We start from the raw sequence: 12,687 nt of genomic DNA, 5'->3' as shown, positions 1-12,687 counted from the left end.
CGTGGTGTAGTGGTTTAGGACGTGTGCTTGGGAATACCAAGTGTGCGGGTTCGAATCCTCGCTAGTGATAATATTACTAGTAAAAGTATTACTAGTAATAGTATTACTAGTAAAAGTATTACTAGTAATAGTAGTACTAGTAATAGTATTACTAGTGATACCGATGGCTACAACCTGTAAAAAGGAACTATCAGAAGAAAGCACCAAGCCATTACGACTATATAGCACTAGGAAGGGATCAGGATTAGGATTTGAGATAGGACGATGGGGGTAAGGAATGGTGCCCAACCACTTGGTGGACGGTCGGGGGACTGAACACCGACCTGCATGAAGCGAGACCGTCGGTCTACCGTCCAGCCCAAGTGGTTGGACTACAACCTGTAAGTCACGGACGGTTCCAGCCTGTACGTCATATATCGTGTTTATTATTGCTATCAACAAACCCTGCTTTGTTGACCTTGCTCTGCCTCTTGTAAATATGTTTGTGTTTACAAAACACAAGCGTTTACAACTATCTTCATAGTAAATACTCAAGACAAAATTACATTGTTGTTGTTTAAGATTCGCTACCTGGAACAATTTTTTAAGTAGCACGGGCTATGGTGAGCCCGTAGAAGAATTACAATTGTTGCCGGGGGAAAAGTGATAAACCTGTGGACTAATGATATGAGAATTGTCCCTAGATTATACATAAGGATTCCGTCGAGCCTATACATGGTGATAGCCTATGTATATATATACTTAGGGATACACTAAGATTATATACCAGGATTCCCCAAATATTATGTAATATAAGGATTTCTCCCGACCTATACATAATACAAAATAATATTCCCCAAGATTATAGTAAATATTAGGATTCCTCAAGATTATTATACATTAAGATTCATCGAGATTGTGGCACATTAGGATTCCCAAAGATCATACATTCTTTGTCGTGTACATCAGGAACTGTTTCATGTATAATATTCCGGTAATACAGTCGGCTTCTCGACTCACAATCAAGAATTCCGTATTCGAATCCCGAGCGGGACAGAAATGGTTGGGCACATTTCCTATCACCTAATGCGTTTGTTCACCTAGCAGTAGAGCGCCTCTATATAAGCCTAACGTGCATGAATACACTCTGGCTTCCTGTCCCCCCGACACAATGAATTATTATTTGAATTATATGACGAAATGTTCCACATACATCAAGACGAACAGTTCCATACGCAATAAACAACAAAAAGCTCGCCTTGCAACAGTATAAATATTTATATACCGCACCCCTCACTGACACGTGTACACACCAAGACGTCTTAAGGGCGCTAATTGACAGAGCAAGTTGCCTTCTCTGGAGGCGGAGGAAGGCGTCTGGTGGATCACCTTGGGACTGGAGCCAGATCTCACCTTAGGCGTGGTAAACACTGACTCACACACAACCCCTCCCTTTTTCCCATCCTCCCTCCCACTCAAGAGGACGAATAAGTAATATGTCTCTCTCTTCCCCCTCGTCCTCTAGCTGGCGTAAGTCATTCTGACTTACGTCGATCTTAACAAGTCAGTGTTTGACTTATACGTTGTGAACCCGACGGTTAAACTTTGGTTCAGTATACCCTTATCATCCTAGTTAGATGGTAAACTTGGTCAACCTCACATACAATAGGCTCACATATACAATAGGGATCTCACTCTTCCTATTGTATATGTATACAACGTGGCCCGGTTGACCTCATGCCGAGTATGTGGAATAAAGTAATGGGTTTAATTTTTGGCCTGGCCAAAGACCGGGCCGCGGGGACATTGGGCCCCGGAACCAAAACGAGGTAACGCGAAGTAAGGTATACATTATAAAACATAGGATACATAACAAATAACTTAATTTAAAAGGGAAAACCAAGATACATAAAATGTATAATGCATAAACTAAATATAACATTAAATTTTTTAAATTTCAAACTGGTATCCAGAATGATAGTGCTTATAGCAACTATTGGTAGAACGTACAAAACAGGACGGTTGCACGCAAAAAGTACACCTTTTGTACTATTCATTTGATAAAGGGCATGAGAAAGACAGCAACAACCAAAGCTAAACTCTCCTAGGCCCAGTATAGCGATTATATTTATTAAGTTAGAAAATATTAACCCATTATTTTGAAAATAACCAGGAAACGTAGACTGAATATTTCGATCCCAAACTGGGATTCTCTTCAGCTGTGAGCTATTGAACTGAATTATCGCACTACATTAGGATTAAGATAGTGTATATAAGACCTAAGATGTCAATTAGGTCTAAGATGGTATATATTAGATCTAAGATATCATATATTTAGCCTAAGATTGTTTATTTAGGTCCAGAACATGTTAAATTAGGTCGTATAATGTTCCATTTTTAACATATCATTTGGAGTATTCCAATAGTAAAAACAGGGGGGATGTTGGTGGTGTTGAACAGTGTACTTTTGTAAGTACAATGAGTTAGTCGGTGGAGTCAATACGGTCACGTCTGGTGGACGGGTTGAGAGGTGTTCACAGCCTCTGTATTTCCCAGCAACAGCTTCATGGTCCAGTCTGCACCAACCTCAGCTTCAACGCAATATCATGTAACAGGAAACTAAATCTCAGCAGGATTTAAACTGCTTGTCAACACGCCAGCTGTTTACGATGCTAATTCCTGCTTACTGTAAAGTGACCAACCGGGATGGGGGAGGGAGGAGCGTATTCCTGCTTTCTCTGCTGACTTCTTGTGCTACTACTACTGGCAGTGGTAGTAGACTAGTGGTAGAAGCAGTAGTAATAGTGGTGATAGTGGTAGCAACAACGACACTTGTAAAGGTATGGACCAGGAAACTAGTGATGCCAAGGTTGTGTTTTCGTTTGTTTTGACGGGGACTTTTGGCCTTGTATTGCGCACAACCTTGGTGTGCCTGCAGGCAGCCTCACACAACAATAACACGCCCGACACTCTACACCAAACTACATCAATCTCAGAGTTAAATATGCAGTAGTTATTTCAGGCCCCGCGGCCTGGTCGAGGACCGGGCCGCGGGGATACTAAAGCCCCGAAATCCTCTCAAGATAACCTCAAGTCCGTCAATTTAGCGAGCCGCTATGATTTTTAGTACATCATATTTTGAAAGTTGGGGATTTATACGTCAAAATGCGCTGTACTATTCGAGAGGAAGAGGCTACTGTAAACTCAAAGTGAAACTATTCTCAAGTTCTATATCACAGTGTAAATTGTAAATGTAAATATTAATTTAACAACTCTTATACTTTACAAAATGTAAACATTTCAGGTCGTCTTCCTCCTTATATGTTAGTACTTATAACAACTGGTCGGTCAAACGTACAAAAGTGTACTGTTGGGTCTCTACAAGTTCACGTTATGTATTAATGAATTAGTCCAAATGGCATTCTTAAAGATTGGAAATATAATGAAAGAACCAAACCTAATCTATCCAAGGTATCCTAGGCCTAATATAAGTTATCCTAGGTCTAATATAGTACATATATGTGCTATGATAGGGCTAGAAATACTTAAGTTTGGTTTTTGGCTTTTCTTTCATGCCCTCTACAAAATTAATAGTACAATGAAATTTTGTTGTGGTCCAACAGTATATTTATGTACGTTCAAATCGTTGTTAGAAAGATGAGGCGTTTATATTGAAACTCATATTTTGCACAAAATCTTATTCGAAGTTTGATTAATTTACTGTTTTTATTCATAAATTCACTGGCACTTTACATTTTAAGTTATAACATATAACATATCAGAAAATTAGAAGCGCGAATCATGAAAATATTTTATTTTTCACTGTAGGCCTATATTTTAAACTAGAGGTCTATAATAATAATAATCTATAATAAGATAGGTCTATAATAAATAATATTATTATAATATTATCACTATAAGACTGTGGCTTAAAATACAGGCTTATAGCATTTAACAATGCTTAGAAACTGTACATAAAGTACATATTTGTAAGACGTAAATATGAATATGAACATATATTCAACATCCACAGATTCAGAGGCTAGCTTATAGCTCAAGAGGCTAGCTTATAGCTCAAGAGGCTAGCTTATAGCTCAAGAGGCTAGCTTATAGCTCAAGAGGCTAGCTTATAGCTCAAGAGGCTCACTGATAGCTCAAGAGGCTAGCTTATATCTCAAGAGGCTAACTTATAGATCAAGAGGCTAGCTTATAGATCAAGAGGCTAGCTTATAGATCAAGAGGCTAGCTTATAGCTCAAGAGGCTAGCTTATAGCTCAAGAGGCTAGCTTATAGATCAAGAGGCTAGCTTATAGCTCAAGAGGCTAGCTTATAGCTCAAGAGGCTAGCTTATAGCTCAAGAGGCTAGCTTATAGCTCAAGAGGCTAGCTTATAGCTCAAGAGGCTAGCTTATAGCTCAAGAGGCTAGCTTATATCTCAAGAAGCTAGCTTATATCTCAAGAGGCTAACTTATAGATCAAGAGGCTAGCTTATAGATCAAGAGGCTAGCTTATAGATCAAGAGGCTAGCTTATAGCTCAAGAGGCTAGCTTATAGATCAAGAGGGTAGCTTATAGATCAAGAGGCTAGCTTATAGATCAAGACGCTAGCTTATAGCTCAAGAGGGTAGCTTATAGATCAAGAGGCTAGGCTATAGGGTCTCTTATAGCATCAAGAAATTTGACAAGAGTGTCTCTTAAGGAATTAAAGTTACCCAGATACTTTTCGTAATATTTTACATCAATTATCTGCCTGAGTGCAAGATGTGATGCAGATACCAATCACATGTGTATCTAGCAGTTACTATACAACTTAGACATTTTTTAAAATGCTCAAGTTTGTCAAAACTTTTGAACCATCAAGAAAAAGATAAAGAACAGTTACCATGTGAGATGTATTGAAAAATTTCCGCCAAGAAGATATTGTATAGAAGGCGTATAGTATCTTATTTTCCCTGGTGTAGGTAGTGTATACGTTGTTTGTGCCTACTGTAGGTAGTGTATACGTTGTGCCTACTGTAGGTAGTGTATACGTTGTTTGTGTCTACTGTAGGTAGTGTATACGTTGTTTGTGCCTACTGTAGGTAGTGTATACGTTGTTTGTGTCTACTGTAGGTAGTGTATACGTTGTGCCTACTGTAGGTAGTGTATACGTTGTTTGTGCCTACTGTAGGTAGTGTATACGTTGTGCCTACTGTAGGTAGTGTATACGTTGTTTGTGTCTACTGTAGGTAGTGTATACGTTGTTTGTGTCTACTGTAGGTAGTGTATACGTTGTTTGTGTCTACTGTAGGTAGTGTATACGTTGTTTGTGTCTACTGTAGGTAGTGTATACGTTGTTTGTGTCTACTGTAGGTAGTGTATACGTTGTTTGTGCCTACTGTAGGTAGTGTATACGTTGTGCCTACTGTAGGTAGTGTATACGTTGTTTGTGTCTACTGTAGGTAGTGTATACGTTGTTTGTGCCTACTGTAGGTAGTGTATACGTTGTGCCTACTGTAGGTAGTGTATACGTTGTTTGTGTCTACTGTAGGTAGTGTATACGTTGTTTGTGCCTACTGTAGGTAGTGTATACGTTGTTTGTGTCTACTGTAGGTAGTGTATACGTTGTTTGTGCCTACTGTAGGTAGTGTATACGTTGTTTGTGTCTACTGTAGGTAGTGTATACGTTGTTTGTGCCTACTGTAGGTAGTGTATACGTTGTTTGTGTCTACTGTAGGTAGTGTATACGTTGTTTGTGCCTACTGTAGGTAGTGTATACGTTGTTTGTGCCTACTGTAGGTAGTGTATACGTTGTTTGTGCCTACTGTAGGTAGTGTATACGTTGTGCCTACTGTAGGTAGTGTATACGTTGTTTGTGCCTACTGTAGGTAGTGTATACGTTGTTTGTGTCTACTGTAGGTAGTGTATACGTTGTTTGTGCCTACTGTAGGTAGTGTATACGTTGTGCCTACTGTAGGTAGTGTATACGTTGTTTGTGTCTACTGTAGGTAGTGTATACGTTGTTTGTGCCTACTGTAGGTAGTGTATACGTTGTTTGTGTCTACTGTAGGTAGTGTATACGTTGTTTGTGTCTACTGTAGGTAGTGTATACGTTGTTTGTGCCTACTGTAGGTAGTGTATACGTTGTTTGTGTCTACTGTAGGTAGTGTATACGTTGTTTGTGCCTACTGTAGGTAGTGTATACGTTGTTTGTGCCTACTGTAGGTAGTGTATACGTTGTTTGTGCCTACTGTAGATGTACTCTAGCAGGGCGTCGTCCCCGCTACCAGTGGTGGTGGTGTACTCTAGCAGGGCGTCGTCCCAGCCACCAGTGGTGGTGGTGTACTCTAGCAGGGCGTCGTCCCCGCCACCAGTGGTGGTGGTGTACTCTAGCAGGGCGTCGCCCCAGCCACCAGTGGTGGTGGTGTACTCTAGCAGGGCGTCGTCCCCGCCACCAGTGGTGGTGGTGTACTCTAGCAGGGCGTCGTCCCCGCCACCAGTGGTGGTGGTGTACTCTGGCAGGGCGTCGTCCCCGCCACCAGTGGTGGTGGTGTACTCTGGCAGGGCGTCGTCCCCGCCACCAGTGGTGGTGGTGTACTCTAGCAGGGCGTCGTCCCCGCCACCAGTGGTGGTGGTGTACTCTAGCAGGGCGTCGTCCCCGCCACCAGTGGTGGTGGTGTACTCTAGCAGGGCGTCGTCCCCGCCACCAGTGGTGGTGGTGTACTCTAGCAGGGCGTCGTCCCAGCCACCAGTGGTGGTGGTGTACTCTAGCAGGGCGTCGTCCCAGCCACCAGTGGTGGTGGTGTACTCTAGCAGGGCGTCGTCCCCGCCACCAGTGGTGGTGGTGTACTCTAGCAGGGCGTCGTCCCCGCCACCAGTGGTGGTGGTGTACTCTGGCAGGGCGTCGTCCCCGCCACCAGTGGTGGTGGTGTACTCTGGCAGGGCGTCGTCCCCGCCACCAGTGGTGGTGGTGTACTCTGGCAGGGCGTCGTCCCCGCCTGGGCTGTGGTAGGAAGTGTCAACACCGGGAAACAGTCTCACCCGGCTGGCGCACCACACACGCACTCTCACCTTCACCTCGACATTCTCTACTGAAATAGAACTCAAGATAAAGAGCGAGTGCTCAGGAAGGGCAGCCGTTGTTCCCGCCCCTCGAGACCTCCACAATGTGCAGACGAAGTGTCACAATAACGTGGCTGAAGATATGGGGCCAGATTCACGAAAGCACTTACGCAAGCACTAACGAACGTGTACATCTTCCCCAATCTTTGAGGGCTTTGGTTACATTTATAAAAACAGTTTACAAGCATGAAAACTTGCCAATCAACTGTTATTGTTATAAACAGCCTCCTGGTGCTTCCGCGCTCATTAACTGTTTAATAATTGGAAATAAAGCCGCCAAAGATTGAGAAAAGATGGACAGGTTCGTAAGTGCTTGGGTAACTGCTTCGTGAATCTGGCCCATGATGACCAGACCACACGTCAGAAAATGAAGAAATGGAGCTTCAGTCTGGACCTGTATCAAGTTCATGATGGACCAAAATGTCGTCGTTACTTCATTTTCTGATGTGTGATTTGGTCAGCATATCGTCACTACTCTGACCAACCTGCGTATATCTCTGACACCGACATATCTGTGATATGGAATCTTCCTTGCTCATCACAGAACCCTTCTGATTTAAAATAGACGTTTCGTCATAAAAACGTAAACAAATGACTATCAGATCATGAAAGATACGAGAAAGCTACGAATATGTATAACAAACCAAAATATTATAACCGTTAAAGGCAGGGCCTAGGAACTAGAGCCACACTACGCCTATTGCTCGGATAAATTGAGTATGCCATGAACAATTTGGATATATTACGTTGAGAGAGAGAGAGAGAGAGAGAGAGAGAGAGAGAGAGAGAGAGAGAGAGAGAGAGAGAGAGAGAGAGAGAGAGAGAGAGAGAGAAAGGGGGGGGGGGAGGTCGGGAGAAGTTACAACAACGGAACATGAATGTGTGTATATCTATTTTTGTCCCGAATAACTATGGGTGGCCATTGTCAGGGACAGGAGGCCGACCTTCGAGGGAGGTATTCTCAACCTCGGAGGGAAAGTATTCTCACTCTCTGAGAGTTGTCCCCCCTGTTGTCCATCAACAGAATCAAGGACCCCGTCTCCTCACAACACATGACCTGATAAACAACACACGTCTCCTCACAACACATCACCTGATAAACACATCAGCTGATAAACAACACTGTCTCTTCACAACACATCAGCTGATAAACAACACTGTCTCTTCACAACACATCAGCTGATAAACAACACTGTCTCTTCACAACACATCAGCTGATAAACAACACTGTCTCTTCACAACACATCAGCTGATAAACAACACTGTCTCTTCACAACACATCAGCTGATAAACAACACTGTCTCTTCACAACACATCAGCTGATAAACACATCAGCTGATAAACAACACTGTCTCTTCACAACACATCAGCTGATAAACAACACTGTCTCTTCACAACACATCAGCTGATAAACACATCAGCTGATAAACAACACTGTCTCTTCACAACACATCAGCTGATAAACACATCAGCTGATAAACAACACTGTCTCTTCACAACACATCAGCTGATAAACACATCAGCTGATAAACAACACCTGTCTCCACACAACACATCAGCTGATAAACAACACCGTCTCTTCACAACACATCACCTCATAAACAAATCCTAAGCGGCAGATGAACGGCCGAGCGTCAGTACATATTTATTCAGGTTGTTAATAAAAGTTGGTGTAAGCCTAGGCGTTTGCTATATAACTTGTGCAGAGCTGACCATGTACGCAGCGACCTGATCACACCTTTCCTGTTGTCAGCTGGGGTTGTTGGGGTTGTTCTTCACAACTGTGGCAGTGTCGCGGCCTAACAGTCACAGCATACGCAATCTTGGCACTAGTTTAATATCTATATAGTTGATTATCTAAAAAGTTAATTTGTGGCAAGAAGGAAAACGTCAACAAACACTTCCTGCCCCCTCATTCCACACCCCCCCCTCCCCTCTCACAACCCCCCCCTCCCCTCTAACAACCCCCCCCCTCCCCTCTCACAACCCCCCCCCTCCCCTCTCACAAGCATAAAACATACACAGAAAAATATAAATTCTCTCCCTCCACCTCCCCCCCCCTGCTACGTCCTGGCCAACGACAGTTCGTAAATACACGAGCCCCGTCTTGGCTGCCAGCCTGCCACTTGCCCTTGTGACCGCAATTAACTTTACCTTCGCCTTAACGAGCAGTTGGCGACGGGCTCACTTGGAGGGGGAGGAGGGGGGCAGCGTGCTTGGCCGGTGTGTGGCGGGAAGTGCTGTGTGTGTGTGGGGGGGGGGTGAAGCCAGGTCGTTAACATGTGTGTGTGGGGGTGAAGTCAGGTCTTTCACGTGTGTGTGTGTGTGTGTGTACTCACCTTATTGTGCTTGCGGGGGTTGAGCTCTGGCTCTTTGGTCCCGCCTCTCAGCTATCAATCAACAGGTGTACAGGTTCCTGAGCCTACTGGGCTCTATCATATTTACATTTGAAACTGTGTATGGAGTCAGCCTCCACCACATCACTGCCTAATGCATTCCATCTGTTAACTACTCTTACGCTGAAAAAGTTCTTTCTAATGTCCCTGTGGCTCATTTGGATACTCAGTTTCCACCTGTGTCCCCTATTTCGCGTACCATCCGAGTTAAACAGTTTATCTTTATCTACCTTGTCAATTCCTCTGAGAATTTTGTAGGTAGTGTTCATATCTCCCCTTACTCTTCTGTCTTCTAGTGTCGTGAGGTGCATTTCCCGCAGCCCGGAAACAATGGAGGACAGTACAATCTCCAGTCAAGAATGTAGTACTCGGTGTAGGCAGTTCTAATCAACCCAACAACGTAACATAACCATACGTTACAAAGGGGAGTACAGAGTGTGTCAGACTATATGAAGGGGAGTACAGAGTGTGTCAAGAACTACCTACGTGATGTTACAAATTGACACATTCAAGTTGAGTGAATAAACTCTATGGTGTTAGTACCCACTGTTGAATAACTCTTGGGATGGGAGAGGTGGTGGATGGTCTCACAGGTCAGCCTGGGGCAGGAGGTCGACTGATGTAGCACCTACAAGGACTTCCAAGGTGGTATACAGGCGATGAGTCACAATAACGTGGCTGAAGAATGTTGACCAGACCACACATTAGAAGGTGAAGGGACGACGACGTTTCGGTCCGTCCTGGACCATTCTCAAGTCGATTGTGAGAATTTTTTTTTTTTTTTTTTTTTTTTTTTTTTTTTTTTTTTTTTTTTTTTTTTTTTTTTTTTTTGAGATATATACAAGAGTTGTTACATTCTTGTACAGCCACTAGTACGCGTAGCGTTTCGGGCAAGTCCTTAATCCTATGGTCCCTGGAATACGATCCCCTGCCGCGAAGAATCGTTTTTTCATCCAAGTACACATTTTACTGTTGCGTTAAACAGAGGCTACAGTTAAGGAATTGCGCCCAGTAAATCCTCCCCGGCCAGGATACGAACCCATGACATAGCGCTCGCGGAACGCCAGGCGAGTGTCTTACCACTACACCACGGAGACTGCATTCATCATTCATCAATCGAATCAAGTCGATTCTCAAGCCACAATCGACTTGAGAATGGTCCAGGACGGACCGAAACGTCGTCGTCCCTTCACCTTGTAATGTGTGGTCTGGTCAACATATCTCCAAGGTGGTATACTCTATGGTTGGTTAGGTTTACTTTTTTAGTGCATAATCAAATTCCTTTTGGTTGTCTCAAGGTAAGATAATTGAGGATAAAGCACTAAGCCAGTATGACTACATAGAACTTAGAAAGGATATTGAGAAAGATTTGGGATAAGAAGGTGGGAAAGAACATGGCTCAGCCACTTGCACCATCGGGGATCGAACACCGACCCGCAATAAGCGAAGCCATCACTGTTCCGACTAGTCCAATTAGTTGGGTCTTGGTAAATAATAATAATTTTTGTATTCAAAAGAATGTGTGTACCAATAACATAAGAGTAATTAAATTGTAAGGAGAGGAGTTACACATACTAATGAAGCAGCCCGCCCTCCAAAAGTGGGGTGGTAAATGTAAGAAGACAATTAAGTGCAATTATGTACTATTCATAGCAGTTAGGAATTGTACTTATTTTCACTTAGTATTAAATCCTATTGTCAAATATATTGTGAATATTTAAGTTTACCTGAAAAACTGAATAGAAAACCACAACCTTACCTAACCGTCTTAGTTTTTGAAGATAATAATTTGATTGCTTCTTAATTACAATTAGTACTTAACCTATAGGTATATTGATATTACAGTTTTATAAAACTAATAAAACAAAACTAAAATATATCAATAAATTGTAAAGTAACTCAGGATATTTTGAAATTTTGTATAAAATCTATATTGTTTAATAAATCTGATAGAGAAATTCCTGATATTTAAAACTTGTGTATTGCAAATTAATATTTAAACTTCATCCTAAAATTCTGAGTGTGGTTTATTAATTACATACATAATTACATAAATTACAGTCTCCGTGGTGTAGTGGTAAGACACTCGCCTGGCGTTCCGCGAGCGCTATGTCATGGGTTCGTATCCTGGCCGGGGAGGATTTACTGGGCGCAATTCCTTAACTGTAGCCTCTGTTTAACACAACAGTAAAATGTGTACTTGGATGAAAAAACGATTCTTCGCGGCAGGGGATCGTATTCCAGGGACCATAGGATTAAGGACTTGCCCGAAACGCTACGCGTACTAGTGGCTGTACAAGAATGTAACAACTCTTGTATATATCTCAAAAAAAAAAAAAAAAAAAAAAAAAAAATAGTGTCTTAAAAGAAAACGAAGAGATTTAAATCGGGGGAGGGAGTTGCGTAAATGTAACAAGTTCCCGACATTTCAAGTATGTTTTTTGAGATAAGCAAGAAATACATCTCAAAGGGATAGAGTAGCTTAGGCTATTTTTACCCCCCCCCCCCCCCCATCCCACAATTAAAATAAATTATACGGGCCGGTGCTGTAGCTGCCTCTATCCCAATCTCATCAACAAGGTCTGTGTACGAACGTACCAGCTTGTGGGTACGAGGAGTGAGGAAAGTTTGTATACGAGGCGTCGTGTGTACGAAGTGACCTGCGGCTATCAACACGGCCGGGCTCAGTATTATAACACTAATGAACAAGCTGTTGGGTCTTGATTGTTTATAACTGAGGCTGTAGGGCGTCTTGGAGCCGGTGAGTGTCTCCCTGAGGAGGTTCTTGTGTCGTGCGCGTGTTTATGTATTATAGACCCGGCGTACAGTAAGGTGGTGAGTATTGGTCACCTGGAAAGTTGGTGTAGGGATAAAATTAAGGCAATAATAATTCGTTTTTGTCGGGAGACAGGCAGCATGTGTATGTATATACGTTAGGCTGGTCTTGAGGTCAGCCCTGAGGGCCAACTACTGCCTTCCTCAGGAGGCGACCCCACAGCAGTTGCCGTACTCTCAGGTAGGCAGGTACACGAGTTTATAACCTTATGGGTGGTAAAAATGACTCACAATATTCATGTGTTGCATGAATTTAATACTATTACTAAGATAGATGTACAGAAAGTAAGTTATGCCATCATATTGGTTTTTGTGGAACCAATTACCGCGTAACGTGGTGGTGGTGGGGTCCCTCTATTGTTTCAAGCATGGGTTGGA

General features: G+C 42.7%; 1 protein-coding gene across 4 annotated transcripts in view; it reads left to right on the top strand.

The window, feature by feature from the left end:
* The window catches only part of Alg3 (Alg3, alpha-1,3- mannosyltransferase), a 140,719-nt gene that overhangs the window by 110,374 nt on the left and 17,658 nt on the right, over positions 1–12,687 (top strand). Inside the window, exon 1 of one of the 4 annotated variants that reach the window (XM_069319146.1) lies at positions 12,079–12,235. The exons of 2 other annotated variants lie outside the window; for them this stretch is intronic. The gene's annotated coding sequence lies outside the window, so the exon portion shown is untranslated. Of the gene's footprint in view, positions 1–12,078; positions 12,310–12,687 lie in introns of those variants that run through there. One more of the 4 variants, XM_069319148.1, reaches the window with a different exon arrangement.

Source organism: Procambarus clarkii, chromosome 92 (genome assembly GCF_040958095.1).
Source record: "Procambarus clarkii isolate CNS0578487 chromosome 92, FALCON_Pclarkii_2.0, whole genome shotgun sequence".
Taxonomy (NCBI): domain Eukaryota; kingdom Metazoa; phylum Arthropoda; class Malacostraca; order Decapoda; family Cambaridae; genus Procambarus; species Procambarus clarkii.
The sequence above is the reverse complement of the archived record's forward strand: the minus strand, read 5'-3'. Positions and strand labels throughout refer to the sequence as shown.